This window comes from Crotalus tigris, unplaced genomic scaffold (genome assembly GCF_016545835.1).
Source record: "Crotalus tigris isolate CLP2741 ecotype Arizona unplaced genomic scaffold, ASM1654583v1 scf7180000024339.11422700, whole genome shotgun sequence".
Taxonomy (NCBI): Eukaryota; Metazoa; Chordata; class Lepidosauria; order Squamata; family Viperidae; genus Crotalus; species Crotalus tigris.
The window spans coordinates 9,248,291-9,264,375 of record NW_024100509.1 but is presented as its reverse complement, the minus strand read 5'-3'; the positions used below and the strand labels follow the sequence as shown (position 1 = coordinate 9,264,375).

Here is a 16,085-nt window from a genome sequence, read left to right as displayed (position 1 = left end):
GGTGGGTGAAAACAGAACATGTAAGCACGGATTGTTTGGTAAAATAGTTCCACAAAAAGTACCCCTGGAAACCAGGACAGGCAAAGGGAAAGATTAACAAGCATTAATGTGTATTTTTTGTTTTCCAGGTTCCCTTTCCTTCCTGGGGGGGGGGCGACCTGTTAAGCTACAAATCCTAGTCTTTAGGACCGCTACATGCTTCTAACTTGCCAACAGTGCGGGGGGGGGGGGGGAGAGAGAAGAATTTTGAATCCACAGGTGTCCTTATCAGTGTGAGAGCCGGAGCTGTGGAAGAGTTGTTTTGGCAAACTAAAGTTTCTTCTCATAATAATTACTGAATGATGTAATGGACAATGTGACCCAAACCTGTCAGAGGGGGACCAAAGTTCCATCCTTTTAATTAGCTGCTTTCTGCCATTTCCTCAGAGCTAACTTTAACCCTGCCGGTTTGTATTTACTCAGTAAAGTATACATTAGAAAACGCAATTACTCTGGTGTTTTGCTTTGTTTGGGCTTTTCAGCTGGAGGTTGATACCAAGGGTTCAAATTTTTTCTACTTGCCCAACCAAGAAAGTGCTATGAAAGGAGGCCAGAGAGCAGGTATGTCCTGGAGAAGTTTCCCTCCTACTGAAGCAGCCTGTCCTTCCAGGAAAGAGTAAAGGCCTGGCTCTCTGGAGAACTATTGATGTGGGAATTAGCATGATTGTCTTCTTACATTGCATTCCATTTCTATTGTTCAGCTGCAAATTGTCTAACCTAGAAATCGTCTAACCTAAATCACATAACAGGATTCTTCACTTCAAGTAGGGTTTTATTGATATTACTTATTTGGATATAAGCAATTGTATATGTACACAATCACAAAAACGTTTGAAAAGTTATTGTTTTATCTATTACATATCTTCATTAAAATGAGTAAAACAATTACGTTTTATGGACTTTTATTGAATATAAATCTAATCTAATAATAATATGCTTGATAGAAGTAAAGGAAAAGTCTTCAAAATTTAATATTGAAATAAAAATTTAACATTGAATTTGCTGCAGTGGAAACTTACTGAATGGAGAAACAAACCTGCCAAAGAAAATGGATGGGAACCAGGAAAGGACAGCATAAAGGGAGGATGTAAGAGAAACATGTAGGGAAAATTGTTATCTGGGTCTTCAGAATGGGAAAAGAAGCTGTAAGGGGAGAGAACTAGCAAAAACAAAAAAGAATCTATTTTTCTAAGTCATAAAAAGGGGCCCAGAACTCAACTGCATCTGCAATTAGTTGATTAATATTAACTGACACACCTTGCATAAATTATCTCCTAATTTTAATGTACATGTGATATATGATTTAGAATATAGCAGGAAATATGTAGGAGGCAGTTGGAAAGAGTGTAACCTCATAGTACCTCAGCCAATGGGGAAAGACGAGGGATGTGGCAGCTGGGATAAGGTTGTATAAAGAAGGGAATATTTTGGGTTGAAACAAAACCAAGCTTTGATAGCTTCTCTCCCAGCTTATTGTAATAAACGAAACAAAAGGCCTTCACTGTGTCTTTGGCTGGTTATTGGTCAGGCGAGCTTGCTTCTGGTCATGAAGGAAAGTAGCCAGGAGCACACAACATGCTGAATTTGGAGTTGCCAATTAATGTTGAGCTAAAGATTCCTTTAGATACAATTAACAATTTTTTAAAGAAAATTTTATCCATGTTATGCTTCTTATAAACACATTACCATTAATGCATCACAACAAGATTATCAAATTTGGATTTTATTATGTAGAAAAATGAAACATGTAGGTTAGTAATTCTTAATCTTTTTCTTTTTAGCAGAATTCTAAATCATCATATATAAGCCCACAATCAGAAACATGATGCCAGTGAGCACCCTGGCTCATGCAAGTCATTCAGAGGACGTTCATAGGACCCCAAATCTCAAGACTACAAATTCTTAGTAAAGCATGGTGTGCTCACTCAAATGTTTATAAGATTTCCTGCAAGGAGGCCAGTATCTTATAAACCAGTATCTTGGTAATCTTCTGAGATCTGGACTGTTAAAATAATTGGTACTACAGAAACTATCTATAATAGTATGCATAAGATTTCAAGATTTTAAAAAAGTAAATGGCCAATATTTGTTGCTGAAAATTCAAGTGATATTTTACAATGTGATTAAAAAGAACCAATTTAACAGAGAAAATGTTGGGTTATAGTTTATAAACTTTTATATTCACAAATCTTTATGACTAAAGAAAATTTACAAATATATGTCCATTTGTAAGTTACTATTATTATCTGATGAAAGCAAATTCAGGTTTGCATCTCTCAATTCCATTCAGTTAAAAATATTAACATAATGGAAAGCAGAAAATAGTCATTTGACACTTCTTCAATAAAGATTTGTAAGCTCTACAGTTCTTGCAATTAGCAGACTACTCCATATTTTTAGAACAAGAAAATGATGTAAAATAATTAGAATTATGATATCAAAAAAGTCCAGTTAATTGAGCATTTTTTTCTTCTCTGGATGATATGTAGCTGTTTACTGTCCTGGTCAGATTTTCATGGTATTTCTCCAAGCCAACCCTCAAGCTGAGGTAGATCTCCTTAAAGAGGCAGAAGAAAAGATCAACAGACATTATTTTTTTATAAGAGACATGAGATCTATCAGAATCCAATTATATTTCATCTCTAGTTATCGACTATGGAAAACCCCATTTCTGCCTTCTCTGCATTCTGTCATATGGTGAAGGGAAGGGGGTGAACAAAAGGGCTTTATGGCCCTCACTTCCTTCGGTACAACTTCAAAGGGATTGAATGTGGATAACACCAAAAGGACAAGCATAACAATGGGGCCATCAGCTTTCATCTACTCCTCTCTGAAGTCTCCCTTCCACCGGCAGTGAGGAAAAAGGGGGTGGAAATGTAATGCCTGAGATTGTCGCTGGAAAGATGGTGGGGTGGGGCTGCTGGGGATCCCTTAAAACCTTGAACCGTAGGGCTTGGGCCCCAGGTCCTGTCTAGAATGCCTGCAACCATTTTCTCTTAATAAAGGATGCCTGTTGGAAGAAATATTCCAAGAGTTCTGTCTTCTTAAGATGCAAAGTGGGGTGGGTCCTTACATTAGACGGGACCTGCAGAATTAGTCCACCTGGAAGGGAGAACCTTGCCAGGGGACTTTGCAAAAATTACCATGTCAGACGACGGAGCAAGGAAGGGAGAAAACTCCCCAGAAAGGGAGCCGCTGCCCCAACTGAAACCCTGCCAGATGTCGGGATCTGAGAGGTCAGATTCCTCAGGAGAAGAGGTGGTGGAGACACGGGACAACAAACCTTGGTGGTCAATGGGCGTTGGAAAGAAAGGCGAGTGGGAAAAGAAATCAACAAAGGTGACCCTGAGACGGGGGGGGGGGGGCAACCAACCAGAATGGAAGCAGGAGATGGAGAGATCCCTGCATGCAAATGAAGAGGAAGGGAGCTGGGCACTGTACTCAAGCTGAATCCTAGAGAAAGCTATCGACCTGATTAAGAGAACCCTCAGCTCCCTAGGAGAGGAGGATTCTGAGCCCTACGGCCGCCCAGCTGCTGGAGCTGCAAAAGGAAAGACACCAAGGGGGAAGTGGAACCTGCAGCCCCGGGGACATCTGCTGATCCAGTAGTCCCCACTCCCCGCCGACCCACAGATGGTGATCTGGATTGAAGACACTACCACCGACAACAAAGGCACAGGTCCATTCAAAGACTCCCACCGCTGAACGTGAAATTCAAGGAGGAGCCAACACGCTTCGGGTTTTTCCTAACCCAAGTCCTCAGCTACATGGAAGAATACGGGCAGGACATCCCCAGCGACAAAGCCCGTATCTGGATCGTGCAATCTGCCCTGGACGGGCCAGCTGCAGATTGGGTGGTGAACTTGCACGACTCCAATGCCCCAGAGCTCAACGACTTCAACCATTTCATGTCCTCTCTGAGAAGGCAATTTGAGGACCCCCTGGCTGATCGCAAAGCCCACAAAAGGATAAAAACGATGAGGCAAGGCAAATGCACGGTAGCCGAATATACGCAAAGTTCCGGGCCATTGCCAGCAAACTGAACTGGCCGGAAGACATCCTCCTTAGCCATTTCAAAGACAGACTAAATTATGACCTATATGATGCCTGCCTGCCCCGAGGGGACCCACGCCAACTTGAGGACTGGTACGTCTTGACAGAGGAAGCAGAGATCAACATATTGAAGAGGCAACAACGAGGAAAACAATGGAGCCGCTCACCGTCTGAGTTGACACGCAAACCAGTGAAACCATTGGCTACGGCCAAGAAGCAAATGGGGTGTTTCAAGTGTGGGAGAGAAGGACATCGGGCTGTAGAATGCCACTCAAAAGCCCCCCAGCACAACCCAGACAGATCACCGGCCAGCAAATCTGGAAAGTCTCCAGCTAAGCCAAAAGAACCTGCCATGAGAATGATGGAGGCTGTGGAATCCCTCACCTCTGCTCATCAGGGGGAAAGAACTCCAGCCTACACCACAGGGCCGGTGGACGCCTCATACAACAGCTCGGAGGGTGAACCCCTGGTAAGTGGACGCATCGCACCCATCCTCAAGACAGTGACTATATTAATTCCCCCCATGCCCGAAGCCGTGAAGGTGAAAGCCTTAATAGACTTGGGCCTCATTAGCCCAACGCTAGTGGGGAATCTGGGCATTCCATCGAGGAGACTGGAACAACCAATCTTATTTGACCAGTTAGATGGGTCCATAGCAGAAGGGGTGCCAGCTACTTTATCCACTTTACCAATAAACCTCTCCCTGGGCAAACATGAGGAAGACATAACGTTTATGGTGACCCCAGGCATGGAATGCCCAATGATCCTAGGGATGGAATGGTTAAAAAAATGGAACCCCTGGGTGAATTGGAGGACGGCAGAAATCAAATTCCCGAAGGAGGACCCTATGGACTTAAAATGCCAAGGGGGGCTACCAGAATCAAAAATAGAAAAAACATCCATGGGAGAGGAAAAGGGACTAACAGAAATACCAGAGGAATACAGAGACCTTGCTCAGGTTTTCAGTGAGGAGAGGGCGGATGAGCTCCCCCGCAACCGACCCACAGACTGTGCCATTGAATTCAAGCCTGGAGCAAAACTCCTGAAGCCCAGATTATACTCCATGAGCCCAAAGGAGAAGGAGGAAATGGAGAGATTCAGAAAGAAAAACCTAGAAAGGGGATTTATGAGCCAGCCAAGCCTAAAATGGCTGCCCCAGTCCTCTTTAGAGAGAAGAAGGATGGCTCTTTACGCTTATGTGTGGATTATAGGGCCTTGAATACAATCAGTGAAAGCAACCTATACCCTCTGCTCCTCATGAAGGACATGTTGTCACACCTCTCGAAAGGGATTTTTTTTTTCTAAAATAGACTTAAGGGAAGCTTACTACTGCGTGAGAATTAAGGAAGGGGATGAATGGAAGACCGCATTTAACTGCCCCATGGGGTGCTACCAATTCAAAGTCTTGCCATTTGGATTACAAGGGGCCCCCGCAGTATTTATGCAATTAATCAATGACGTTCTAAGGGAGCACCTGTTTAAGGGGGTCCTGGTTTACTTAGACAACATTCTTATCTTCACCGAATCAAAAGAGGAACATGTCAACCTAATCAGAGAGGTTTTAAAGTAACTGCGAGCCGCCCACCTATATGCCAAACTCTCGAAATGCGAATTCCACCAGGAAAGGATAGACTACCTAGATTATCGCATAACCCCACAGGGCATTGAAATGGACCCAGAGAAGGTCAGAGCAGTATTAGAATGGGCACCACCCCGCACAAGAAAGTAACTGCAAAGTTTCCTGGGCTTTGCAAACTTTTACCACCAATTCATCCCATTTGCCCAGATATCCCCACCCCTCACGAACTTACTAAAAATGAAGGGAGCATCCTCAGTAAAACCTAGCCAGCTACTAACATGGACAATGGAGTGTTTGAGAGATTAAAGAGACTTTTCTCTGCCGAACCCATACCAAGGCACCCAGACATGGATAAGCCCTTCGTAATACAGGCGGATGCAAGTGATGTGGCAGTGGGGGCTGTACTATTACAAGAAAACGATGAAGGGGTATTGCAACCCTGTGCATATACGTCCAAGAAACTCACGGAAACAGAACAGCACTGGCCTGTATGGGAGAAAGAGGCATACGGGATACGTTGGTCATTACTCACGTGGCAACAAAATCCCCTTCCAGGTGTGGACTGACCACAAAAATTTGGAAGCCCTGAAAACACCCAGGAAGCTCAACCCCAAGCAAGCCCGCTGGTCCCAGCATTTTCACCAGTTCCAATTTACGTTCAAGCATTTGCCAGGGGGAAAGAACTTCCTGACAGATGCATGCCCCAATATAACAGCACGCGAGCCACCGATTCTAAACCGATGATGGTAGAATCACAACTGGCAGTAACCACCAGAGCCCAAGCTAAATTAAAACCACAGCTGGGCAGCCAAACATTGGGCATTACTCACATGGCAATAGTTCCTGGAAGGAACAAAATCCCCTTCCAGGTGTGGACTGATCACAAAAATTTGGAAGCCCTGAAAGCACCCAGGAAGCTCAATCCCAAACAAGCCCGCTGGTCCCAATATAACAGCACACAAGCCACAGACTCTAAACCAATGGTGGCAGAGTCACAACTGGCAGCATCAGTAACCACAAGAACCCAAGCTAAATTAAAACCACAACTGGACAGCCAAACTGGAATTGAATTCCGGAAAAGTTTGGAAATAGATGAATGGTTCCAGAAAAACAAAAATGTGTGCACAATGAGAGACGGGCTGCCTTGGGTGGGGGAAAAGTTATATATACCAACAACCCAAAGAGTCACATTCATGCAGCTTTGCCACGACACAAAATCAGCAGGGCATTTTGGATTTGTAAAAGCATTACACTTAATTAAACGGCAATTTTGGTGGCCATCCATAAAAAAGGACATAGAAAGTTACGTGGCCAGCTGCTCAAAGTGCAAAGAGGTTGCAAGGGAAATCGCCCAGACTGTTACAAATAATGGCAAATCCCTCAGCTCCCCGGAGGGAAATAGCCATGGATTTTATAGAATTACCAGATAGCAATGGGAATACTGTTGTCTGGACGGTCATGGACTTATTTTCCAAACAGGTGCACTTTATCCCTTGCCAAAAGATTCCCACAAAAGCCTTAGCGAAACTTTTCATCCAGCACATTTACAGATTGCATAGGGCACTCCAACTCATCATCTCTGATAGGGGAGTGCAGTTTACGTCTGCATTTTTGAAGGAATTTTTATCCCTCTTAGGGACCACTCAGGGACTGATATCTAGCCATCATCCACAAGGGGATGGACAAACAGAATGGTGTCACTCATTACTTGAGCAATATTTAAGATGCTTTATTAATTTTCAACAAAGAAATTGGACGGACTTACTCCCTTTCGCAGAAGTTGCCTACAATAATGCAGTCCATTCCAGCACAGGTTACACTCCTTTTCAGATAGCCACTGGTCAAAGTTTCAACCCCATGCCAGAATTAATCCCAACCGAACCTGCGATCCCATCACTGAAAGAATGGATGGAACAATTACAAAACACCTGGCCAATAGTTAGAAAAGCAGTAGATGAAGCTAGGCAGGCATACAAAGCACAAGCTGATAAAAAAAGGGTTGAGTCTACACCATTCATTATAGGAGAAATGATGTACTTATCTACAAAATACCTAAAGTCCCTACAACCCTATAAAAAACTTGGACCAAAATATATAGGGCCTTTTCCAATTAAAAGAATCATAAACCCAGTAACAGTAGAATTAGAATTACCCCAAAATCTCAGGAAAATACACCCAATTTTTCATTGCAGCTTGCTGAAAAGAGAGCATCAGTCATCGTTATGGCCAAAGATCCCCCCACCCCCACCTCCAATCATGGTGGAGGGCAAACAAAACTTTGAAATAAAGGAAATCCTAGACTCTAGTCATGGAGCAACTCAGTACCCAGTTGCATGGAAACACCGCCCTGCGTCACAAAATGAGTGGGTCCATAAACGTCATGTCAGAGCCCCGAAGCTATTAAAGAAGTTTCACACAGAGTATCCTAACAAGCCTGACTATACCTGTTTTGTTTTCTTTCAGGTGGATCTATCTTATTTTTAAGGGGGCAAGATGTCAGAATCCAATTATATTTCATCTCTAGTTATCGACTATGGAAAACCCCATTTCTGCCCTCTCTGGATTCTTTCATACGATGAAGCGGAAGGGGGCTGAACAAAGGGGTTTTGTGGTCCTCACTTCCTTTGGTACAACTTCAAAGAGATTGAATGTGGATAACACCAAAAGGACTAAAGCATAACAATGGGGCCATCAGCTTTCATCTACTCCTTTCTGAAGTCTCCCTTCCACCGGCAGTGAAGAAAAAAGGAGTGGAAATGTAACGCCTGGGATTGTCGCTGGAAAGATGGTGGGGTGGGGCTGCTGGGGACTGCTTAAAACCTTGAACCGTAGGGCTTGGGCCCCAGGTCCTGTCTAGAACGCCTGCAACCATTTTCTCTTAATAAAGGATGTCTGTTGGAAGAAATATTCCAAGAGTTCTGTCTTCTTAAGATGCAAAGTGGGGTGGGTCCTTACAAGATCTGTATATACATTCCCTTAAGTGATGTATTTTTCATTTTTAAGAAAGAAAAGACATTTGCTAATCCTATCAAACCACTTTTATTTTTTTAAAAAAAACATTTGGGATGAAATGTTCTTATCCTTACAACTTCTCAAGAGCCAAGCTGTTTAATTTCTTTAGGCTTAAGAGTTCAACCTTATCAAGGACAATTATACCCAGGGTACATTTTGGCTAGGGGCTACCAAAGAGTTTTAAGTGGCAAAATGGGTTTGTTAAGCAATTCCAAATCATACTGCACATATTTGCTCTCTTCAAACTTTCCCAGCTACATAAAAAAATGCAAAAAGAACTGTGCCCCAAGTATTTGACTCCTATCTATTTTATCTGTGCCTCCAGGGCAAAGAAATGGAATGCTGGTGCCACATGAAGGCTTGTGCAACTTTTTTAAAATCTTTGTTCTAGAGCCATTTAAGGGCTGGCTTTACATGGATTGTGAAATCTTAAAAACACCAGCCATTTGGGTATTATGCTATGTTAAGCACTCAGCAAATGAATGCCCGGATAAGGCCGACCAATGTTACTAAGATGATACCTGCCCCCTGGAAGGATTGGCATGCTCAGTCTCGATGTCTGCAGAGAGTGAAGCCAATGAATATACAGTCCTATGCATAAAGGCTTTCCTCCCTGCAGATGACATTAGCAGGCTGGATGATATCATGCCTGAAAGAGCTTTAACAAAAGCCACATCAGCATGAGTGTCTGCTGCACTCATTCACCTTCTCTTTCACCTTCTCTTTCCCAACATTGTCACTGAGCTGTTGAATGACACCTTTGAGTTGCATGATTTCCGTGTCTGTTGCTGTCAGTTTTTCACATTCACCTCCTCTCTTCTCTTGAAATTTATTGCAGTATCTAGAAAATAATATTTTTACTATTTAAAGGCACCATCCGCAAATTAAGATTTAATTAATCTTTTCATGCAGAAAAAAGTGGGTCATAAACATTAAAAAACTGGGATCTTATAGTTTATTATTTAATGGTTGAAGGCATTCCCAGTAAGTTCCATTTTTTCTATGAAATATAGGGAAACATCAACCAGCCCTAATTCTCAAAAGCAGACAGGACTGGAAAATGGTCCAAGTTCCTTCCACTTCACTCTGTATAACAGGGTGAGTGGAAGAAAAAAAGAGAATGGTACCAAATATTTCTGCACAACAAATCCATATCTTACTATCAACCCCTTGAACTATCAATGGCAATAAAGGATAGCTTTTTAGTCTCTTAGGAATGTTATCTGAATACAGTACTGTCTTCTGTTGTAAATATTATCATGTGCATTAATGACAAAACTATCTAGGATCAAGCATAATTTTCCATTTGCTTGCATTCCTTTGGGATCCAAATCCTAATTTTGAGGTTTTTGATAATGAGAAAAATTACAGTGGAATTGGGAATGATTCGGAAATGACAAATAAATTTTACTAAAGTCGTTGCCATTATTAGTTACTTTTACCAGGGAGCTAAAGGACAGAAAAGCAGCATGAAGTTCAATTATATTGAAAGGTGTATCTTCAAGAATATACCTATTTTCCAGAAAGCAGTATATTTTAGTATGTTCTTTTCAGATTGCTAATTTTGAATTGCATCCTAGATGCTAGCAAAATAAGCAGAATTAAACAACAATCTAACAATATTCATACTCAATTGCCTGTTTCTTCAGTTCAGTATTCTTATATATCTTTTTAAGTTTGATTTCAACAGCAGCAATTTTTCATGTTTAACTGTGACTAATCTCTTCAATGACATTTCCTCCATCTTAGCATTCTTGAATCCACTTGTGCTATTCTCAATCTGATCCTCTAATGTTCTGATCTGAAAAACAAATGTTTTAGAATGCAAGTAGCAGACACATCACTAATTAGCGAAAATACTTCAAATGCTAAACAAGAGAGAAACGAATGCAACATCTGAGCAAGCCACATTTAGTAAACCAGTTTATTTTGCAAGAAAAGCTTTTGAAAGAGGTGTAATATTTACATAATATTCTTGCAAAGAGAAAAAAATAGACTAAACAGAGATATACGCTACTGTTTTCCCAAGGTTTCAAAGACTGATTTTCAAATGTTTTTTTTAGAGTTTTTCTATTATGGGTTCTTAAAGAAATGTGCGATTCTGCTCATACCAGATTGGCTTGACATTAAATGAGCTATTTATGCAATATGAAAATTCATGGCAATGTGGAAAACTTGCTAGGAGTTTGTTTGCATGAGTTGCTGCTAGTAAAACTGGGGGTCTCAGGCAAAATCTGTCAGAAAGCCCTTCAATGGTTTTTTTGGGGGCTCTGCCATTCTAGTGGAAGGGGGGAGGTTTTCCTCTGCTGGGAGGGGGGCTTGTGGCTGTACTTCCTCTACTTTGTTCTTCAACTTTGATGTGTATCTTTGGGTGTGAAAAGGGGAATGGAATGTGCCAGGGTCCATATGCCTTATCTCCAGCCCATTGCGAAATCTGGTGAAGCGCCTGGGAACCACCCCTTATCAGCTCTGGTTCCCATAACAACTTCGCACCTGTGGATTGGCTGGACGCAAACTGGGCAGTTGGGCTCTGGGGTGGGGTTTTGTGAAACAAAAGTTTTAATGTAGCAATTAACACAGGAAAACTTTAGATCTTGCTTTGCTCTCTTGCTATCACTATCTCTCAATAAAAGTTCCTTTTGAAACATTGCCTGTTTCAAGAGTTCTGCTTTCTTGGGAGTAGTCAAGGCAGAACCTTACAAAATCTTACTCTGCCTCAATGTATCTTAAATATGATTTTGCCTTCCAATCCATTTCCCACAGGAATATAATTTTCCCAGTTCAAATTTAATATAAATTAAGAAAAATGGGGCTAGGTAATGGGTTTCCATTACTTTTTTTCTAATTTGAAGAGGAACTTGGCAAACTTCAGTAAAGAATATGTGTGTATCTGTGAGTATGTATGTATGAAGCAAAAAATGTTTCTTTTATGAACTCTCTGCTAATGTTGTGCTGAATCCATGATTTATTTCAGACTACATTCTACCAAGAATTACCTCAAAATATTTTATCAACAAGTTCAATAGATATTATATTTGAATAGCACAAACCTGGGCCAATATATTTGATAGCTTATCCATATTTGCTCCTTGTGTTTGCATTTTCTTTCGGTACAATTGGACCTCCAGTTGACATGATGGAAACATCTCTACCAAGTCTCTATAAGCTTCATACTTCTCAATTACTTCTTGCTTTATAATAAAAAAATCAGAGGAGATTGGTGTGGGTGGAGCTGCAATGTTTATAATATACCTATGGCCACATGAAACTGTCTAAATCCGAAATACTATTGCTGTCAGCAATTCCTTTCTTTCAATCTTTTATTTTGTAATTTAAAGTTTTCTACTGTGTTACAGATTATCTTACATTTGATATAATGAATTTTCAGATACCAAACAATGTTTCACATCTCAATCATTGATATTTTATAACCTTTTTTTCAATTTGGTTGATAAAAATGCTCCCCGGGAAAAAACCAAAACATTTTTTTCTGTGTTTTTCTCTATAGATTCATTAACATTTCTGTGCTGCGCAAGATACACCTCTGCCTCCAGGGCAGGCCATTATTTTACTCCATGATATAACAACTTTCTTCTCAGTTAGTACCTCACTTTTTCCTAGAGATACCTATCAGTAGCATCCCACTTTCTAGCTCTATCCTTGACTTTTACAACTACAACTCTGAATTGGATTATTTACTTCTGTATTTTCCATTTTAACTGGAATTGGCTGCACACTGACTTTAAGGCAAGATTTCACCTATTCTGTATTTCTCTCAGATCTGGTGTGCAAACTGTTCAGTCTGTGCATTATATCTGCCTTAGTTGTTTGACTTATAAATTTTGTTATTAAATTAGCTGCAAATTTGCTGCTGATTAACAATGGGCAAACTAGTTGGCACTATATTAGGCTCTACTCATCTGGGTGAAACTAACAATTGATGAAGGTAAGGAGCTAAGTATATTTCTGAGCTAAAAGAAATATCTGTGTATCTATTTACTCTTTTTATATCATAAGAATGACAAACTTTTATTATGCTCCACAAATACTAGAGAGATTAAAAACAAAAAAACCTCAACCATTCACTGGAAAGAAGAAAAAAATTACACTTGCCCTCAATTTTTAAAATTTGGTGAAACAGTGGTGTGGCACTCTGGTGCTTAACCTCAAAAAAAGAGGAAAGAGCCTAGGAGTCAGGACATAGGAGATCTTGGCAATAGAGAGCAGACTGCCACCAGCCTCTGGAGAACAGACTGCTTCCAGCCTGTAGCATTACTGCTGCAAACCTGTCTTCACAATAGTTCCGTTGATGGGGTTATCTGAGCTGGAAATAAATTGATTCAACTAATAAAGAGCTAAATACTTTGAAACCATGGTTAGGGAACAATACTAATCCTGAAGTACAGCTGAGTGACTGGGAGGACATGAATTTAAATATTTCTGTAGACATAGAAAAGGTAGAACAAAGTTGAGGCAGTTGTCAAATTTTGCAGTTCTGATACAATTTTTTACTGGCTTTCATTATTACAACATATATGTAAGATACAGTTAATTGTATTAATTTTGAAAAATGTATATTCTTATGAACTTAACTTAATTTTAGGAAACCATAGAAGCTGAAGCTATGGGAGGCAAATCTGACAAATATTGATTTTATCAGTTTTAATTGCTATGATAAGGCAATTAAAATGCCTTTAATATTAAGATTCACCTTGTCTTTTTAAATCTTCTGCTGTGTCTGCTTCATCCGTTCCCTGCAATTAGTGAGTTTCTCTGGAGACTCTATAATCCTGGACTTCAATTGCTCTTGTTTTAGATAACAGATTGCCAGTTTCAGATCGTTCTGTTTATTGAGAATACATTTTTTTTTAATCCTAATTCTTTCAGTAGTTTAGAATCATTTCATTATCAAATAAATCTTAAGCAGCTAAATTTTCAGTGTTAGTATATACATTTTGGAGAGAAGGAATAAGAGCCCAATACCTAGTCATTTCTTTTAACATGAATAAATTGCAGGACTGGTAATTTTCTTATAAGAAATACACAAAAAACATACATAAAATAGATAGCGAGGCATTCTTAAATATAAAGTTCTCTATTTGACCAGATTTAAGATTGCATTTTCATTGCATTGCACTGTTTTATACTTAGATATTTTGTCAATAAATATTTTCTCTCTCCAGATTTAGAAGCTGGAAAATGTTGTTGCCAAAATCAGTTACTTATTTATCCTTGTACTCTGCATCACTGAAGTTTCCTGTATCTTTTTGTTAATGGACTTGGAGATTGCAGCACACATTCCCAAATGCATAAAAATTCTACTAAGATTGGCCTCCAAGCTTACATGTATACATGAGCTATGTTTGTGTCTTGTGCAATGTTTATTGAACATAAGTATTTATAGAGAGGTTGAATGGCCATGTATTACAGATTCTACTAGTGAATTTGAACAAAGAATTGGATTAGGCAACCCGTAAGGACAGTTGCAATATTCTATCATGATGCTGTCAATAGTACATTTTGTCTGTAATGGTTTGACGTGTTTGCCACAGGTTTTATTTCTTCAAGAGTTACAAGAAGATTTGTTGTTTGCTGAAAGAATATGCATTTGACTCTGCTCATGATTACTCTTTTTCTGATATGTATACTAAAGAGTAATTATGATAAATTCAATTTACATTTAGGAAGAATGTGGTTCCTACCTTCAGTTACTCAGTCTGAAAGAACGTAAATAGCTTTTTTTTGGCAGTCACCCAGCATCAGGCTGCTGAAAAGGAAAAAAAAGCAACCCATTTCTTTCAATACAGAGGTAGATATTTGAAAGAACATGATTCCTCTCCATCATTAGATGGCACCAAAGAGACAGGATATTTTGTTCTGTCTTTGCTGGGGATCTCTGAGAATTTTGCAGTTTCAAAAATCTGCTGTTGCAATATCTGGGACTTCCAAAACTGTTCTGGAAAACATGGAACAGACAGTAATGGATAATGCTCTATTTCAAAACCAGTAAGTTCAGAAAAAATCTAAAGTGGGAGTATTTGTAACAGTAATCTCCTGGGAAATTACCATCGAGGTCAGGACATATATGTTGACCCTGCCCCTCCCTCTCATATGTAGAGGCTATGCATACTTATCTAGGAATAAGACCCACTAAAGTTACTTCAGAGTAAGGCCTTGTATATTAATTCTGTCAATATTAAATGTTTTTGTCCTTGCCTTGCACTTCTTTGTTCATACACATGGTGTGTGTGTGTGAAATGCAATTTGGTTACTCCAACTCACGACAGGGAAATCAGGCAACACTCAGAATAAACTTGCTTCTCATTCATCTTTATGATGGGGAAGGAAATAAAAGACCTGACTGTTTCAAAAAGTTGCAAACTGGTATTACATGCACACCCATACATGCTTTCAACTATCTTTTTGCCTTTGAATCCAAAGTGCTGGTTTCTGATGTATGAATCAAAGAGCTGATGTGGTTCCAATCTTCAAAAAGCAAAAAACAAAAAACACAAAAACAAAACAACAACAGTGTTTTGCTTGATGCACAATGCAAATCCATTGTACCTTGAAGCTTACTGGACCATTCTAGAGAGGACACAGTCTCACTTAAGCAAAATGATTATTTTTCTTTCAATCAAGAAAAATAAAAGGTGGCTTAAGGGATAAATAGGGCAAAGCTGGTATAACATATGTTTTTCCCCTCCTTCTCCCCATCTCTACATAGCTAGCTTTCCTTCCCTCCCACCCTAAAATACCTCTGTTACAACAGACTCTGGACCTGGGACCAGACATCATTCATTTTTTTTTATTTCTTCAATGGCAAAACATACCTTGATCTGGGTATGGGATGCCTGATTTATACAAAAAGTCTTGCATATCCCTAATGAAAAAAAAAATCTCACCTCAAAAGTAATAAACATGAAGTGATATAAAATTTGACAGACTTGAGCACTGCACCCTAGCTAACAAAATGCAGTTCAGTGGTGGGAAAAGTAAGGGCCTGCAATGAGACAGGAAAAAATCAAATGCATGGGTATAGAATAGGTTGTACCTGGCTCAACAGTAGTAACTATGAGAGGTATCTAGGTGTCCTAGTGGATCATCACTTAAGTATCAGCCAGCAATAATTTAAAAAGCCAATATAGTCCTGGGCTGCATCAACAGAGCTGTATCATCAAGTTCACAAAAAGTGAGTGCCGCCTCTGGCATGCGTGCCATAGGTTCTACCGCTTTGTATTACATTAGTAAGGCCATGCTTGGAATATTGCATCTAGTTTTGGTCACCACAAAACAAAAAAGATGCTGAGACTTAGAAAGAGTGCAGAGAACAGCAACATAAATGTTAAAGGGTTTGGAGGCTAAACTGTATGATGAATGGTTAAGGGAACTAGGTATGTCT

At 39.9% G+C, this 16,085-nt stretch overlaps 1 pseudogene; it reads right to left on the bottom strand.

Annotated features, from left to right (window-relative positions):
- Window positions 1-2,476: 2,476 nt before the first annotated feature.
- On the bottom strand, window positions 2,477-15,562 carry LOC120300286 (annotated as a pseudogene).
- Window positions 15,563-16,085: the final 523 nt, after the last annotated feature.